General features: G+C 39.1%; 1 protein-coding gene across 1 annotated transcript in view; it reads right to left on the bottom strand.

Moving 5' to 3' along the window:
* Positions 1-19,555, bottom strand: part of IGSF11 (immunoglobulin superfamily, member 11) — a 140,912-nt gene that overhangs the window by 120,741 nt on the left and 616 nt on the right. The window lies entirely within an intron of this gene.

Below are 19,555 nucleotides of genomic sequence, written 5' to 3' on the forward strand. Positions count from 1 at the left end.
ACCTGATGCGAGGAACTGACTCATTTGAAAAGACCCTGATGCTGGGAAAGATTGAAGATGGGAGGAGAAGGGGACGACAGAGGATGAGAAGGTTGGATGGCATCACCGACTCAATGGACATGGGTTTGAGTGAAGTCGGGGAGTTGGTGACAGACAGGAGGCCTGGTGTGCTGCAGTCCAGGGCGTCACTAAGAGTCCGACACAACTGAGCAACTGAACTGAACTGAACACGTGTGTTAGGTTCTTTAAGACCAGGTACCATATCGAATACTCTGTATGACCCACAATGCCTAAGTACAGTGGTGTACATAGCATGGGCTTACGAACAGTTTATTGGAAAATTAAAGAATAAACTTTTAAAGGCTGAGATATTCTCACTGAGAATACCAAACACAACACAAAAATTTCTGTGATATCTCTGAAAACAATTTTTGGACCATGGATTAAAATTCCTGGGACAAAACAAATGGAAGTTGACATTGTTACGATGCAAGGTACTCAACAATATAAAATACTATTTTAAAACTAAAATTAATATCTTAAAAGGAGGCTACTACATAATGGGGAAATTAAGATTGCGAGATTTAGAACTCAACTTCAGTTCCAGATGTTGAGGATGGTATTAATGAAGGAGAAGGATGACGATGGCAAAGATAGCAACAGAGGAGGAAGAGGGAGATAGGTCTCCAAAAAACAGTGAGAAGAAATTAATGCTATAAAGAGGAAATTAATATATGAATGCTATTTAAGAAGAAGTGGGCTTCCTTGGTGACTCAGTGGCAAAGAACCTGCCTGTCTGCAGGAGATGTGGGTTCGATCCCTGGGTCAGGAAGATCCCCTGGAGAGGGAAACGGCAACCCATTCCAGGATTCTTGCCTCGGAAATCCCACGACAGCGGATCTGGGCGGGCTATAGTCCATGGGATCACAAAAGAGTCAGACATGATTTAGCAACTAAACAACAACAAGTTTAAGAAGAAAGTTACATTTCATACTGTTCTGTATAGGTCCCTTTGTGTCTTTTGGGAAATGAGCCTTTACAACCTGACCATTATTAATAAGCATTTACTTATCTCTTACCAGGTGCAAGGCAATATGTTGGTTCCTGGAGGTAAAATGAAATATAAGACCAACTCAAAGCACTTATTTAACCAAGAAGACTAGACATAAATGTAAAAAAGTAAACTACCACAAAAAGTAAGCTTTAATCCTTGACTCCCAATTCTCATCACACACATGAAAAACCAATTTCGGGGGACTACAGGTCAAAATATAAAAGATAAGCAATGCAGATTTTAAAAGATCACAGGCTAAGATATCTTACCAAAGACACAAAAAGTGCTAGTCAAAAAGAAAAACGGGTCAAAACCTAGTAAATTACAATCAAGAACTGTTCTTTAAAAGACACTAAAGTATGAAGGTGAAAAGGCAAATCACAGGTAAAAGATTTTGTGACCCATATAACCAATAAAGTGCCTATATTTCAGCAAAAGTATTTTTAAAACCTATACAAATCAAGGGGAAAAAAAGACACACAGACTTTCAAAGTTTAAAAACTGGCAAAAACCCAAGGGTTTGTCAAAAGGTAAATAAACAAAAGTAGCATATATATAACAATGAAATATTACTCAGGCCTTAAAAGGAATGAAGTTTTGATACCTGCTGCAACATGGATGAACTCTGAAATCATGCTAAGTGAAGAAAGTCAGTCACAAATGGACAAATACTGTATGATTCCACCTATATGAGGAGCAGGCAGTGGCACCCACTCCAGTCCTCTTGCCTGGAAAATCCCACGGGCGGAGGAGCCTAGTGGGCTGCAGTCCATGGGGTCGCGAAGAGTCGGACACGACTGAGTGACTTCACTTTTCACTTTCATGCATTGGAGAAGGAAATGGCAACCCACTCCAGTGTTCTTGCCTGGAGAATCCCAGAGACAGGGAGCCTGGTGGGCTGCCATCTACGGGGTCGCACAGAGTCGGACACAACTGAAGCGACTTAGCAGCAGCAGCAGCAGCCACCTATATGAAATACCTAGAATAGGCAATTTCAAATATATCTAAATAGATCAGAGGTTACCAGGGCCTGGGGGAAGCAGGAATAGGCAGCTATTATTTAATATTTATTGAATTTCTGTTTGGGATGATAAAAATGTTTTAGAAATAGACAGTGATGATGGTTGCACAACACTGTGGAAATGCTTAATGCCAATGAATTGCACACTGAATAGCAAAATGGTTTGCTATTGTTCAGTCGCTTAAGTGAAGTCGCTCAGTCGTATCCGACTCTTTGCAACCCCGTGGACTGTAGCCTACCAGGCTCCTCCCTCCATGGGATTCTCCAGGCAAGCATACTGGAGTGGGTTGCCATCTCCTTCTCCAATTGTTCAGTCGCTTAGTTGTGTCCTATTCTTTGCAACCCCATGGACTGCAGCATGCCAGGCTTCCCTGTCCTTCACTATCTCCCAGAATTTGCTCAAACTCATGTCCATTGAGTCGGTGATGTCAACCAACCATCTCAGCCTCTGTAGTCCCCTTCTCCTTATGTCCTCAATCTTTCCCAGCATCAGGGTCTTTTCCAATGAGTTAGCATCATGTGGCCAAAGTATCGGAGCTTCAGCATCAGTCCTTCCAATGAATATTCAGGGTTGATTTCCTTTAGGATTGACTGGTTTGATCTCCTTGCTGTCCAAAGGACTCTCAAGAGTCTTCTCCAGCACCAATTCTGGAAAAGAATTTGAAAACACCAGTTCTTCAGTGCTCAGACTTCTTTGTGGTCCAATTCTCACATCCAGACATGATTACTGGAAAAACCATAGCTTTGACTATATGGACCTTTGCTGGCAAAGTGATGTCTCTGCTTTTTCATACGCTGTCTAGGTTTGTCATAGCTTTTCTTCCAAGGAGCAAGTGTCTTTTAATTTCATGCTGCAGTCACCATACAGAGCAATTCTGGAGCCCAAGAAAATAAAGTCTGTCACTGTTTCCTCATCTATTTACCATGAAGTGATGGGACCAGATGCCATGATCTTCACTTTTTGAATGTTGAGTTTTATGCCAGCTTTTTCACTCTCCTCTTTCACTTTCATCAAGATGCCTTTTAATTCCTCTTCACTTTCTGCCATTTGAGTGGTATCATCTGCATATCTGAGGTTGTTGATATTTCTCCCAGTAATCTTGATTCCAATTTGTGCTTCATCCAGTCCAGCATTTTGCATGGTGTACTCTGCATATAAGTTAAATAAGCAGAGTGATGATACACAGCCTTAACGTACTCCTTTCCCAATTTGGAACCAGTTTTAACTGTCACTTCTTGGCCTGCATACAGGTTTCTCAGGATACGAGGCTCAACATTAAGAAAACTAAGATCATGGCATCTAGTCCCATCACTTCATGGGAAATAGATGAGGAAACAATGGAAAGTGTCAGACTTTATTTTGGCGGGCTCCAAAATAACTGCAGATGGTGACTGCAGCCATGAAATTAAAAGACTCTTACTCCTTGAAAGGAAAGTTATGACCAACCTAGATAGCATATTCAAAAGCAGAGACATTACTTTGCCAACAGAGTTCCGTCTAGTCAAGGCTATGGTTTTTCCAGTGGTCATGTGTGGATGTGAGAGTTGGACTGTGAAGAAAGCTGAGCGCCGAAGAATTGATGCTTTTGAACTGTGGTGTTGGAGAAGACTCTTGTGAGTCCCTTGGACTGCACGGAGATCCAACCAGTCCATTCTGAAGGAGATCAGTCCTGGGTGTTCTTTGGAAGGAATGATGCTAAAGCTGAAACTCCTGTACTTTGGCCACCTCATGTGAAGAGTTGACTCCTTGAAAAAGACCCTGATGTTGGGAGGGATTGGGGGCAGGAGGAGAAGGGGACGACAGAGGATGAGATGGCTGGATGGCATCACTGACTTGATGGACGTGAGTTTGAGTGAACTCCGGGAGTTGGTGATGGACAGGGAGGCCTGGCGTGCTGCAGTTCATGGGGTCACAAAGAGTCTGACACGACTGAGCAACTGAACTGAACTGAACTGAAGGTGGTCGGTCGGATATTCCCATCTATTTAAGAATTTTCCAGAGTTTGTTGTGATCCAGAGTCAAATACTTTAGCATAGTCAATGAAGCAGAAGTTTTTCTGGAATTCCCTTGCTTTTTCTATGATCCAACAGATGTTGGCAATTTAAAATTTAAATTTAAATTTAACATTTTACCACAATTCCTAAAAATTACCAATGTAATGCACCAAAAATCACTGTATACTTTAAACAAGTAAAAAATATGGTATGCTAATTACATCTCAATAAAGCTGTTTTTTTAAAACTGGCAAAAGACTTGAACAGACAGTTCACAAAAGAAGATACCTAAATGGCCAGTAAGAAGGAAAAAAGGTGAGCAACCTCATTAGTAATCAGCCAAGTACAAAATACCTGCAAACTAGGCACACACAGTGTGATACCTTTATTTGCCCATCAGAATGACTACAGTAAAACAAGCTGACAATACTTGATATTCACCAGGATGTAGAGAAAATGGATAAACTGCTAGGAGGGTGTAAAGATCAGCACAGTCACTTTGGGAAAATGGCAGTACCTACTAAGGCTGAATACGTGCAATTTGTTTCTTAGGTGTATTCCTAACTCTGATTATGTATCCAAAGACACATACAAGAATGTTCACAGCAGTGTTGTTCATTGTCAAAACTAGAAACCACCCAAACATCTATAAGCACTAGGACGGATAAATCCATATAGTGGTATATTCACGCAGTGAAGTGCTATACTGTAACAGAGGTGAAGAAATTACAGCTACATGTAGCAGTGTGGATAAATCACATAATCAGTGGTGAATTTTCAAAGGCAGACACAAAGGAATACATACTAAATAAGAATTATTCTACTTATATAAATTTTAAAAACAGACTAATTTCTGGTATTAGAAGTCAAAAAGTGGTTACCTTTGTCATCTCCAAAAGTAATAGAAATAAAAGCAAAAATAAACAAATGGGACCTAATCAAATGTATAAGCTTCTGTACAACAAAGGAAACCATTAACAACAACAACCAAAAAAGGTCAACCTACAGACTGGGAGAAAACACCTGCAAATGATATGACCAACAAGGGCTTTATTTCCAAAACATACAAACAGCCCATACAAACTGATAACAAAAAAAACAAACAATTCAATCAAAAAATTGGAAGAAGATCTCAACAGACATTTTTCCAAAGAAGTTATACTGATGGCCAATAGACACATGAAAAGATGCTCATCATTGCTAATTATTAGAGAAATGCAGATCAATACAATGAGGTATCACCTCACACCAATCAGAACAGCCATCATCATAAAGTCTACAAATAGTAAAGGCTGGAGAAGGTATGGAAAAAAGGAAACCTTCCTAACTGTTGGTGGGAATATAAACTGGTGCGACCACTATGGAAGACAGTGTGGAGGTACTTCAAAAAACTAAAAAGAGAGTTGCCCTATGACCTAGCAATCCCACGCCCAAGCATATTCCCAGACAAAATTATACTTTGGAAAGATACATGCAACCCTATGTTCAAAGTAGCGCCATTCACAATAGCCAAGACATGAAAAAAACCTAAATGCCCATCAACAGATAAACAGGTAAAGAAGATGAGGTATATACACTGGAGTATTAGTCATGGAAAAGAATGAAATCGTGCCATTTGTAGCAACATGGATGGATCCAGAGATTATCATACTAAGCAAAGTCAGAAAGAGAAAGACAAATACCATATGACATCGCTTATATATCTAAAATATGACACAAATGAACGTATCTATAAAAAAGAAACAGACTCACAGACATAAAGAATAGATTTGCAGTTATCAAGAGGGAGGACAGATGGGAGATGGAAGGATCAAGAGTTTGGAATTCACAGACGCAAACTATCCAACGCAGGATGGATAAACGACGAGGCCCCACTGTACAGCACAGGAAAGTACAGCCAATATCCTGTGATAAACCACAGTAGAAAAGAATAACGAAAAGAATACACATGCACAACTCAGTCACTTTGCTGTAGGGAGAAGTTAACACAACATTGTAAACCAGCTATACTTTCAATGAATTTTTTTTAAAGTGGTTACCTTGCGGGAGCAGGGAACGGCAGGATGATTGAGAGGGTCTCTGGGGGCTACTGGACGTGGGCAATGCACTGCCTTTGGATCTAGATGATGGTTACCTAAGTATGATATGACTTATGATAATTCACTAAGTACTACTCAGTATTACTACACTATTTTGTGCATATTATGGTTTAAAAAATTTTAGTCCTGGTCACTGCTGTCTTTTGGCAACTTTGAAATATAATCCCCAAAATAACTATGTATGTCATCATTCCTCAGCGGACTGAACAAAGTGCAAATTTTAGAAAGGCAGCAGGGACATGTTAGAAGAAAGCGGGAAGCTACTGTAAACTTAGCTCACATAAAGGAAAAGGCTGAGTGACTGTATCAAAGGTTTTCAGAGTATGCAATTGTTATTGCTATCGAAGGAAGGGAGAGATATAATGAAAACAGTGTTTGACAGGAGAGCAACCTGGCACAGAATAAAGGATGGATCAAAGAGAAGAAAGGAGAAATAAAGAACCACTAGAAAAGTGTCAGAATAATGCAAACTTAAGGATATAAATTAATGAAGGTAGTGAGGAAAGAAAGGAGAGCAAGAAATTAAGAACACTAAGAAGAAATGGTCTAGATTTGGTGGTTCTCAGATGTGAAAAAAATTATAATTATAATTATTATTGCCTAGGCACAGGCCGTGGGATTATACACTTGCCCAGTGGGATGCTGCCACACTGTCCAAGGTGCAGACAATACCAGAAGCTTCAGCCACGTACAAAATCAGTCTGCCTGAGATTTAAACATAAGTGTGTGTGTGCATGCAAACTGCAACATGTAAAATTAGATAACTGTGTGTACATTTCTATATTAGCAAGTATATATAAAGTAGAAGGACAAGCACAGGTTTTGTCAAGTTTAACCTGGATGTGGAAAAGCTAAAGAAGAAATCTACTCACTGTCCCTGAGTGAGTAACACCACCACAGGGAGTGGGGGAACAGCTCCATTACCCTCCGACTCAAGTCAAAGAGAAAGCTGGCATGCCAACTTCCACTGTGTCAAGAGAATCTTGGATGAGAATTCAAGAGGAAGTGCTCAAGATTGCAAATTATTTTCGTGCTTATGGTCAACATCATCAGTTTATAGAAAACTCGTTAGACATTGACGGAGTAAGCAGATTTGATTTATTTCAATGCAGGCAGATGGCTTGGTCGTGGAAATTGTGAAGAGATTTGCTGAGCGGCTTCGTCAGATCAAGGACATTATGGAATTAAAGGGCTCTAAGAGACCTCAGTGGTCCAGTTCCCCGTGGCTCACAACATTACACTTTCTTACTAATAAGAAAGACAACTCAACCACGTGAATCCAAAGTAACTAGGAAGGGAGGAGGGAAGAGCACAATATATTTGTCCAAAGAAGTACAAATGTTAACATGGAAACTGGAGACATCAAAGGGCAACTGAAACATGCTTTGCTCTGAGAACAATGAAATCACAAATTAGCAAGAATTCAAAGTCACATTTTCAGCAACTATTTTTATGACAACGAATCATGTTTAAGTTTCTATAACTATTTTGGAGGATAAACGTTAAGAATCTTCTCTGCTAGCGTGTTTTAGTTTCAGAAAAAAAATTAATCTGAAAACAAATCATACCAAGAAAACACAGTGGGCAGTGAGTTTACAAAATCTTATAATTATTTTGGAAGTTCTGCCAATGTGACTAACTGTCCATTTGGGAGACCACCTGGTTTTGCATAAAAACATCCTCTTTCATGAAAATGCACAAAGAACAGCTGGGAAACACTATCAGTGACATAAGTCAGAGTTACGACATGTCCAGCCACACCCCTCCAAAGCTTTCATCACTACCTCCTTGACTAAAACCCATTGTTTTTTAAAAGCTCACAAGCTTTTCACTTTTAATCAACAGCAGCACTACGAAAATGTCTATATACATCATGTGACCCAGTCCAGATACATTTTAGACACTGGTGGCTCGGTGATAAAGAATTCACATGACAACACAAGAGATGTGGGTTCAATCCCTGAGTCAGGAAGACCCCTGGAGAAGGAAATGACAAACCACTCCAGCACTCTTGCCTGGGGAATCTCATGGACAGCGGAGCATGGTGAGCCACAGTCCATGGGGTCACAAAGAATTGGACACAACTCGGGGACTAAATAACAACAAATGCCTGGCTTAGACCAAGAGCAGTCATTATCCAATAAAAGCAGAGAAAGGTCCTAAAAATCAAGTTAAAGGATCAGGATACAGTGATTGTGGTAAAATGTTTTTTCATAAGTCTGTTCACAGCTGACCCTCTCCTGGCATATATAATACCTATCTATGCTACAAAGGATTTAAGAAAATAAAGATGTATGTACACAGCCTGAGCTAAAGTGAACAGAAATTAATTTTAAAATATAATTCTTTATATTTGAAACCACTTTTTATAATCTTTCTACAACACATGAAGATGGTTTTAATTCCTAGAATAGGTATCACCAAAAAGTCTTATTAAATTGATAGGGGGAGAGGGCATGCTAAGTCAAAAAAACTATTTTAGGAAAAGCTTTATAAATATGTTAACATCAGTCATATGCTTTCTCCAGGTTATTTTATTGCCGATACTCTCAATACTTGGGAGCCAAGTTAAAGAACCATGAGGACACAGAGCTGGAAAAGAAGAGATCACCTAACCACCTAATCCCTCATTTTGCAAAAGCAAGCAGGCCTGGAGAGCTAGCAGTTTGATGGGTCCCAGGTCACACCTCCACCGGTAACCCTGGTTAGGGCTCTTGCTCCCTGACTTGAACTGGGGTTTAGCAATCCTTCTGACTAACTGCCACTAACCAAGCATTTTCATTTTCTACTTGCCAGGCACCACGCTACACAGTTTAGAGATGTGTCATTTCATTTAATTTAGTGCTTCCCAACACACTGAGAAGGTTATTTCCACTTTACAAGATGATCAAGCCCAAGCTCAGGACATCGTAACATTCCCAAAGTCACAGAACAAATAAGTGACAAGTCAAGAATTCAGATCTGAGCTGTCTCACTCTACAAACCTATAAACTTTTACGTGATGCTAAACATGTACAACCAAAAAACTTCACTTTGGGCAACCTAGACTATAAAAATTTCTCCACAAATTTATAGGTTATATGTCCAAAGATGTCTGCTACGTAGTTAATATAAGAAAAATAAGAAACAACAGTAATATACAATAATGGAGAAACAGCTAAATAAATTATACATGCTGTGAAATACCAAGTAATCACTAAGGATAATGTAATAGATGTGGTAAGATACCATGTAATAGATGTGGTAAGCTACCCATATTAAATTGTTATGTTTTAAAAATAAGTTACAGAAGAGTATTATGGCATTATTTACAAAAAAAAATGCATACGCATGCAGGCTTTGTTTGTGGTTCAAGAAAGGCCTGGAACAATGCACAGTAAAAGCAGAGAATTCAGTGGGTGGAGGTGGGTTTGAGTCAATTCTTAAACATTTCTGCACTCTTTGAATTTTTACGGCTAAGATATGCTACTTTTATAATTTAAAAATTTATACAAAAATAAAGAATTTTACAGTATTTATTTTTTAAAATGCATACATACTCCATTTAATGCCATCCCCCATAACATAGAAAAATTGTACAGCTATTTGTGTCTACAACTTTTTTCAAAAAAAAAAAATACTAACATCTCATTACACTATACCAGCATTTCAAGACTAGTCCATAGATCCATGGGGGTCTCCAAGATCCTGTCAGAAAGTCCAAGAGGTACAAGCTTTTTTCTTAATACTGGTAAAGTATTATCTGCCTTTTTGCCCGAGTTGACATTTGTACTTATGGTGCAGAAGCAGTGGTGGGTGAAACTGTTGGCGCTTTGGCATAAGTCAAGGCGCTGTCACGAAACTGTGGGAGAAGGCTGCAGTCATCACCATCACGCACTCATGGTTAAAAAAGGAAATCCAGTTTTTTTTAGATGTCTTTGTGAAGCAACAACAGCAGTTTCATTGCATCCTGACCTTTTCTAGTATTCTGTGTAACCAAATGGGCAGCATGAAATAGGAATCCCATATGCGGTTACAGAGTCAAGTGGGGTCCTAAGGAGAAGCGCTGGGCCAGCAGTTAGAGCCCAAGGCTAACTCAACCATCCGCTTTTCCCCAGATTAGCCCTTGTACTTGAGGGAACAACTCACAGACTAATCAGTCAGACTTGGGAATCTGGATGACATTTCCTCAAAACCAAACAAAGCAAGACTCTCATTTTGAGGGAAGTAACCAACAACTATCTGTTGCCAGTGATAAAATTGGAATAAATATTAAAATTTTGGAAAGCTTGTATCTGCCACTGTGAACTTTAACAGTTTCCCAACACTGAAAGGCTGTGCTGGTGAGCTCAATGGTGGTATTAAATGTGATTATCTTTTTACATTTTATAAAATGCAATACATGTCAACATCTGTAAGATCTGCATCAGTGAATCAATATTTTTCAAACAAACAATGAATAATGTTACAAAAAGAACCACACATGAGTATAAGATCCATTTAAAGTGCAATGTTTAAAATCTATTAAAGTGGACTTTAATGGAATAAGAAATGTTTACTGATATGGTTTCAGAATCTTCACTGCAACCAGTCTTTAAGATGTATGTGTGCTCAGCTGCTAAGTCGTGTCTGACTCTCTGCAACCCCATGGACTGTAGCCCATCAGGCTTCTCTGTCCATGGAATTTTCCAGGCAAGAAAACTGGAGTGGGTTGCCATTTCCTCCTCCAGGAGATCTTCTTAAGTCAGGGATCAAACCCTGTCTCTTGTGTCTCCCGCATTGGCACGTGGGTTCTTTACCAGTGAGCCATCTGGGAAACCCAGTCTTTTAGATACTACCTCTTAAAGTGTTTTGGTGGAATATCAAAGAATAAACAAAATTATCTGAAAATGCTATCAACATACTCCTTCCTTTTCCAAATACATAGTTGTAAGAGGCCAGATATTCTTCATGTAGTTCAACCAAACCAATACATCATAATAAATTGAATACAAAAGCAGATGGGAGAATCTAGCTGTCTTCCAGTGAGCCTGACATTTCTAAACAATGCCACTCTTCTAGCTAATATTTTTTGGCTTGAGAAAAACCCATATGTGTCACAAAAATGTATTATGTCAACATATAATGAATATATTACTGTTATTTTTAAATTGATTAGTACATATTTTTTAATTTTCTCACTTTTGGCTTCTAATATGGTAAATTTGTGGGCTTCCCGGGTGGTGCTGGTAGTAAACAAGCCTGCCAATGCAGGAGACACAAGAGATGTGGGTTCAATCCCTGGGTTGGGAAGATCCCCTGAGTAGGAAATGGCAACCCATTCCAGTATTCTTGCCTGGAAAACCATGGACAGAGGAGCCTGGCGGGCTAGAGTCCACGGGGGTCACAAAGAGACAGAGCCCACTGAGCAACTAAGCACAGCACATGGTCAATACTGACAGATACAAGCCACATAAACAAAAGCACTTCTGGCCCTCAATAATCTTTAAGGTCCCAATAATCTTTAACACCAAAAAGTCTGAGAATCTTTGTAGTGTACTGTTAACACATTTTTCATGTGTTCTTCATACTGTCTTAAGTCTTGGCCAACAAGTACAAGTACAGCAATCTGTATTTATACACGGACAATACACATAAGTTAACTGTACTATAAACTTTCTTAGCCAATGAAAACATCAAATGCTAGCTAGCCTGATTTGAATATGTTCTGCAACAAGTGCTGTTCACTACACTTCAGCCTTTTCATTTGCCACGAATTTTGTGTTCTGGCAAATGTTCTTGACCAATGAGGGCTGACAGAAGTTGTATAGCTGACAGTGATGTGCCTGGTCCAAAGAAACAAAGATTAGTATAATGATACTTAAAACTGATGATACTTAAATTTAAATGATGATAACATCACGGCATTTGCAAGCACATTGCTGAGGATGCAGTTATGATTAGAAAACAACTTTGGACATTTTGAGAGATATAAACATCACTGCAGACTGAAAGGATGGTACCTAAAGGAATGGATCACAGCAGGAAGAAACTGTGGCTTGAAGTACACAGACTTCAGGGGAAGGGAAGGGAATGAGAGGGAAGGACAACTAGCAAGCTCCACCAGGAGGAGGTTATAATGCCTCCCATGTGAGGCTGGCTGAGTAATGCTCCTATTTCCTAAAAAGCTTCTGCAGTACTGTATACACATGACATGGGGAAGGGGAGAGAGGGCTTAGACCATGCATGTGCATGCTCAGGCACTCAGTCATGTCCAACTCTTTGAGACCCCATGGACTGTAGCCTACCATGCTCCTCTGTCCGTAGGATTTTCCAGGCAAAAATACTCAAGTGGGTTGCCATTTCCTCCTCCAGGGAATCCTCCCCACTGTGAGATCAAACACACCTCTCCCAAGTTGGCAGCCAGATTCTTTACCACTGCACCACCTGGGAAGCTTAGACCATATGAGATGTTAATTAATTATCTCCATTCTTGGGAGACTAGTTCCAACATACAGGCCTTCAGGACTAAGAACACCAGTGATATAAATGGGAAACTTCAAGGTTCTAAATGGATTTCCAAAAGTCCAACATCACTCTTCAGTACATGGAGCAAAATCTTTAGAAATTCCTTAGGGGGGAAGAAAAAGTCTTGAGATGGACAACTTTAAAGTTTTAGGATTAAAGAGAAGCTAAGAAGCAACTTTAAAAGGTCTATAAATACAGCATTTCTACATAAACTTCTAAAGTCACAGAATTTGAAAAGACTGTGAAAATAGAACTCTTTCACCTCTATTTCACAAAACATACAGCAAGGTTTAAAGATCAGCTGAAGCTGACAATCAAACCAAATCCCTGAGGAAAATTTTAAAGAAATTATCTTTTTAACAGAAAAAAAAAGGATGCTTTTCAGGCACCCCAAGCACAGGGGAGTACCACCTGCTTTAGTAACCACTCATTCATTCAGTCACAGTTATTTACTGAGCACTTACTCTATGCCAGGCATGGTACTGTCTTTTAGGGAAAATGTATATACATACATATACACACACACACACAATTATATGATAAAGTTAACCTCATGGAACAAGGGGAAACTGTAGAACCAGGTCCACACTCTCATACAAGCCCACCAATTCTAGCTTCTAAGGTGATTTCTGGGTCTGCCTGGTTGGCTACAGGGGTTTTATTTGTTGATATCAATGCTGGTATAGGTAAAACAGAATAACCTGAAGTAACTACAATATCCAGTAGCTATATTTATTTACTTAAGAAGAATCTGACGCTACTAACAGAACATTACATTCTTCAAAATGGAAGAAGATGGGAAGGAAAGAGAGAAAAGAAACAACATTAATGAGAAAACAAGTGTAAACATTGCTTAAGCTTCCACTGATGTGATCTTCAACAGACTTTGGTGGAATTTTAAATTTCTTTTCATTTAAAAAATGTTGGATTAATGAGTCTTCTAATAAATCACAGCAAGATCCTCTACGATCCACTTCCTAGAGTAGCAGAAATAAAAACAAAAATAAACAAATGAGATTTAATTAAACTTAAAAGCTTTTGCATAATGAAGGAAACTATAGGCAAAGTGAAAGACAACCCTCAGAATGGAAGAAAATAATAGCAAATGAAAGAACTGTCAAAATTAATCTCCAAAATATACAAGCAAATCAATCAAAAAGTGACCCAATCAAAAAGTGGGCAAAAGACCTAAACAGACATTTCTCCAAAGACCTATAGATGGCTAATAAACACATGAAAAGATGCTCAACAATGTTCATTATTAGAGAAATGCAAATCAAAACAACTATGAGGTATCATCTCACACCAGTCAGAATGGCCATCATCAAAAAGCCTACAAACAATAAATGTTGGAGAGGGTGTGGAAAAAAGGGAACCCTCTTATACTGTTGGTAGGAATGCAAACTGCTACAACCACTATGGAGAACAGTAGGGAGATTCCTTTAAAAACTAGGAATAAAACTACCATATAGCCCAACAACCCCATAGTGGGCATATACCCTGAGGAAACCATAATTGAAAAAGACAAATGTACCCCAGTGTTCATTGCAGCACTGTTTATAATAGCTAGAACATGGAAGCAACCTGGATGTCCAATAGCAGATGAATGGATAAGAAAGTTGTGGTACATATACACAACAGAATATTATTCACCTATAAAAAGGAAAGCAGTCAGTTTTGAGTCAGTTCTAATGAGATGGATGAATCTAGACCCTCTTAAACAGAGTGAAGTAAGTCAGAAAGAGAAAGGCAAATACCGTATAATAACGCATATATATGGAATCAAGAAAGATAATACCAATGATCCTCTATGAAGGGCAGTGAAGGAGACAGACACAGAGAACAGACTTTCTTTATGTCTTTCAGTGGGAGGAGGAGAGGGTGGGATGATTTGAGAGGGCAGCACTGAAACATACACATTACCATACGTGAAACAGACAGCCACTGCGCGTCTCATGTGTGACATCGGGAACCAGAGCAGGTGCTCTGTGACAGCCTGGAGGGATGGGGGTGGGGAGGGCGAGGGGGGAGGGGATCCAGCAGAGAGGGGCACATGTACACCTATGGCCGATTCATGCTGATGTACGGCAGAAGCCATCACAATATTGTAAAGTAATTACCCTCTAATTAAAATATAAAAACTAAATTAAAAAAAAGAAGAAAGAATGGCCCAGAAGTGGCACCATTAGACTTACATTCACAATGTCAGATTGCATTATTATTACATAGTGTGATCCTCCATGAAAAAAGTTATTAATTTCCAACAAACCTACTATACTTTAACCATCATCCCAACCCTAAATTCTGACCCACTATCTTTCTCAGCCGCTAATGTTAACCTAGTGAAGGACAGGGAAGCCTGGCGTGCTGCAGTCCACGGGGTCGCAAAGAGTCAGACATGACTTAGCTACTGAAAAACAACAACAATGTTAACCTAATTCTCTGAAGATTCTCGCAAAGACCTTTCTGTGATACAAGAGTTTCCTGAACTCAGCACTTCTGAGACCTCAACTTCTTCACAGGAGGCAATGCTCTTCTAAATAAGTGCGCGTCTCATCTGTCGGTTTGTTACCTCTCTCAAGATGAAAATGCTAAACGAAGAGAAACCAGGAAGCATGCTACTTCTAAGAATGTTTTATTGACTAGACTTCTTGTTCACACTGGTAAATTGCATTAGTTTAATCTTGTTCTACAAAAACAAAAAATTAATGATATTTATGAAAACGTGATCTCCCTATAACACATCAGTGAGGCAGAACCACACCCTATATCATTCTACATAGGACCTAATAATGATAACCATGAACAGATATCAGATCAATGACTGAGTCTATGATTTATGAAATTAGGAAACAGATTTTTCTTTCTTTGACTTCACATTTCTACAATTTTAAAACCATCACAGATGGAAACTATTACTACAGTCCTTGTTACATGGTAGGAAACCAGGCACTGAGGAAATCAATTACCCAAACTGGAATGGGAAGAAATCCTTCCAGTTTAGTAAGATCAGCTTAACTAATAAGTAAACTAATTAACTTTCCACTTTTAAGACCAAAATCAGCTCAAATTGGATGGCATGTTGAATACCACCCAAGAACTGACAACCTCTCTTAAACTAGCTTCTCTCCAAGTACAATCAAGGGAGGATTTCAGAGCCTCCAGATGTTCTGAAGCTGCTCTCAAAACACAGGGTTAGATGTGTAAGTACCAGGGAGTCCTCATCGAACAAGGGAGGAGGAAATTGAGGGACCATGTTCAGCTGAGGTCATCAGACTACCAGAAAAGTCAGTAATCCCTCAAACTGCCCAAAATATAAACTGATATCACAGGTGTAGATCACGGACTCAGAATCCCTCTTCTAAATAAACCAGTTACAGATGAGAATTTTAGGGGAACGCCACAATTTTCCCAACTTCACTTCCAGAATGGTGTTCTGTATAACTCAGAGCAGCTAAAGAATCTTGTGCACCAGCACACCACCTTGTTTGACACCAAATCACATGGCTTAAGTATGAAGATTCAAATGAGACTTTTCATTATAAATGCTTCCACTATCAAAGTGTGAAAACACATTTGAAAACGTGCCACATACTGTTGCTGGGGGGAAGAAGTCTTTACCCGTTGCATCACTACCTTGGGTCTGACAACAGTTCTAAGCATAACATTTTTGAAGCGCTTGCTGATTTAATATGTAAACTGCTTCCTGAGTAGTCTGTGTTGAATATTGAATTTAATTTCTCTAAAATTTTCACCCAGTGGCTGTCACCTTTCATGTAGGTCAAACTACAAAATTTTTACTAAAAAGTGAATCCTTCCCAAAAGTTCCATAATTAAAGTTAAAGCTAGGTAGTGGAAGTTCACAGTAAATGTTTCATAATGCTAACACTCAGGCTCATAATTCTTCTCATTTTCATTTCATGTTGTCTTTTATGTATTTTCTCCAGATTCTGGAAGGTTACCTGCTATTTTAAGGAACCACAAGTAATACAAGAAACACTTTAGATATACCTAACCCACTGGTACTCCTTTCCTAATCTGGAACCAGTCTGTTGCTCCATGTCCAGTTCTAACTGTTGCTTCTCGACCTGCATACAGATTTCTCAGGAGGCAGGTCACGTGGTCTGGTTCCAAATCAGGAAAGGAGTACATCAAGGCTGTATATTGTCACCCTGTTTATTTAACTTATATGCAGAGCACATTATGAGAAATGCTGGACTGGATGAAGCACAAGCTGGAATCAAGATTGTCTGGAGAAATATCAATAACCTCGTATACGCAGATGATACCACACTTAAAGCAGAAAGAGAAGAACTAAAGAGCCTCTTGATGAAAGTTAAAGAGGAGAGTGAAAAAGTTGGCTTAAAACTCAACATTCAGAAAACTAAGATCATGGCATCTGGTCCCATCAGTTCAGTTCAGTCGCTCAGTCGTGTCCGACTCTGTGACCCCATGGACCGCAGCACTCCAGGCCTCCCAGTCCATCACCAACTCCCAGAGTTTATCCAAACTCATGTCCATTAAGTCGGTGATGCCATCCAACCATCTCATCCTCTGTTGCCCCCTTCTCCTCCTGCCCTCAATCTTTCCCAACATCAGGGTCTTTTCAAATGAGTCAGCTATTCACATCAGGTGGCCAAAGTATTGGAGTTTCAGCTTCAACATCAGTCCTTCCAGTGAACATCCAGGACTGATCTGCTTTAGGATGGACTGGTTGGATCTCCTTGCAGTCCAAGGGACTCTCAAGAGTCTTCTCCAACACCACAGTTCAAAAGCATCAATTCTTCGGTGCTCAGCTTTCTTTACAGTCCAACTCTCACATCCATACATGACTACTGGAAAAACCATGGCATTGCCAGTCCCAGGGCTTCATGGCAAATAGATGGAGAAAGAGTGGAAACAGTGACTGACTCTATTTTGGGGGGCTCCTAAATCACTGCAGATGGTGACTGCAGCCATGAAATTAAAAGACACTTGCTCCTTGGAAGAAAAGTTATGACCAACGTAGACAGCATATTAAAAAGCAGAGACATTACTTTGCCAACAAAAGTCCATTTAGTCAAAGCTATGGTTTTTCCAGTAGTCATGTATGGATGTGAGAGTTGGGCTATAAAGAACACTGAGTCCCGAAGAATTGATGCTTTTGAACTGTGGTGTCGGAGAAGACTCTTGAGAGTCCCTTGAACTGCAAGGAGATCCAACCAGACCATCCTAGAGGAGATCAGTCCTAACTATTCATTTGAAGGACTGATGCTGAATATGCCCCTGCACTTTCCACTTCATATCCTACAGCCAGGCTGTTCCTTTGGCTTAGAAAACCAAACACTCCCATCTCAGCCAATTCACACTCTACTCAAAGTCCAGATCAAAAGACTTTTCCATGAAGTCTCCCTTGATATCACTACCACCAATAACAAATGACACTCATATATATATTCCTTGTATCATAACTCACTTGTGCATGCTTGCAGCTTGTCTGAAAACTGCAAACTCCTTACAGGAGGTGGACAACGTATTTTTTACAGAAAGTGGACAAATTCATGTATCTTTGTCTCCCACCACCATCCTGCCCCACCCAAGTGCCCAGAGTGGAGGCTCAGTAAACACTCGTCGAACAAATGAACACAGTTTTTTGAGGGTGACAAGTGCCTCTACAAAACAGATTATCACAAAGGCTGAAATGTCCTTGGAAGTCTTTAAAAACATCCCAGTATATTTAGGAATAGTTCTGCTGAAGGAAAAGAAACACATCAGATGACCTTGTAAGGCTGATTCTGCAAATTTCACCAACTCTTTTAAAAAGTACTGCCTAATAATTCAAAACTCAACCATACACAAACACTATTTACAAGAAGAGGGTGGCATTTATTGTAACAGATGAAGGCTAACAATGTATTTTTTACCAAAAAAGTCAGCTGTTCTTACAGTAATATTTAAAACAGTTTCAGTTGTGTCCGAGGGATTATTTAAAAGTTCACTTACTCTATCTTATTTCACGCTTAAAAAAGTAGGACAGAGAAAAATACTGGCTCTCTCAAAGTAGTGACCAGACAAAGTTAATTGGGAAGCACATGTTTATATAAAGCACATACAAATGTCATTTTGTACATCATCACCAAATATATACCTATTGAGGTCCTGAAAAGTTATCTGTAATTTTGAACATTTCCTTCTCTCGCTCCTATGGAAAAGATATGCAAGTTTTGTATTTCTTCCTTCCCTTAAACTGAATCTGTACAAATTTAAGTCAGCTAAAATTAAGTTACTTCAAGATCTATGGGTACATTAACAGTTCAAATAAGGTCATAAAATTATGGGAAACATACCACTATCTTCAAAAAGAAACAGCATTAACCACAAAACTCCATAAACCAGTTATCCTGCTTTTTAAATAAAAGCCTTCAGAATAAATCTCAGTAAATCTCAACAATGAATTAAATGGAACAGAAAACTTGATTCCACAGGACAGGAAATTCAAACACACACACACACACACAAAGTCACTTGTATAAAATGAAAACAGGGTCTCAACACGACAGCTAGTCATAGAACGTAAAATTTAAGAAGATTAAGTAGAAATCAAAATTTAAATGGATATTTTTAGAAGACAGTTAACAAGAAAATCAAACACGTTTATCTCTTTTGTTCTAATATGGCTATGTTCTATGTATTTTTGTAAGTCGACTTAAATTCCTTGGGGAAGAACCTCGACCATTAAAAAATAAATTGTTTTCAAATCTAGTGTACGTACTGTAGAGTTTTTGTGTATGTGTGTGTTTTTAATAAAGATCACATTTTTAGTCATAACCTGCACATGCTCTTTAAAGATTTGGTGAAAACTGCAACTTAAAAGTGTTCCAGATTATTTTAAAAACATTTCCAGTGTTCTGCAGCCGCCTC

This window comes from Bison bison, unplaced genomic scaffold, assembly GCF_000754665.1.
Source record: "Bison bison bison isolate TAMUID 2011002044 unplaced genomic scaffold, Bison_UMD1.0 scf7180017864215, whole genome shotgun sequence".
Classification (NCBI taxonomy): Eukaryota; Metazoa; Chordata; class Mammalia; order Artiodactyla; family Bovidae; genus Bison; species Bison bison.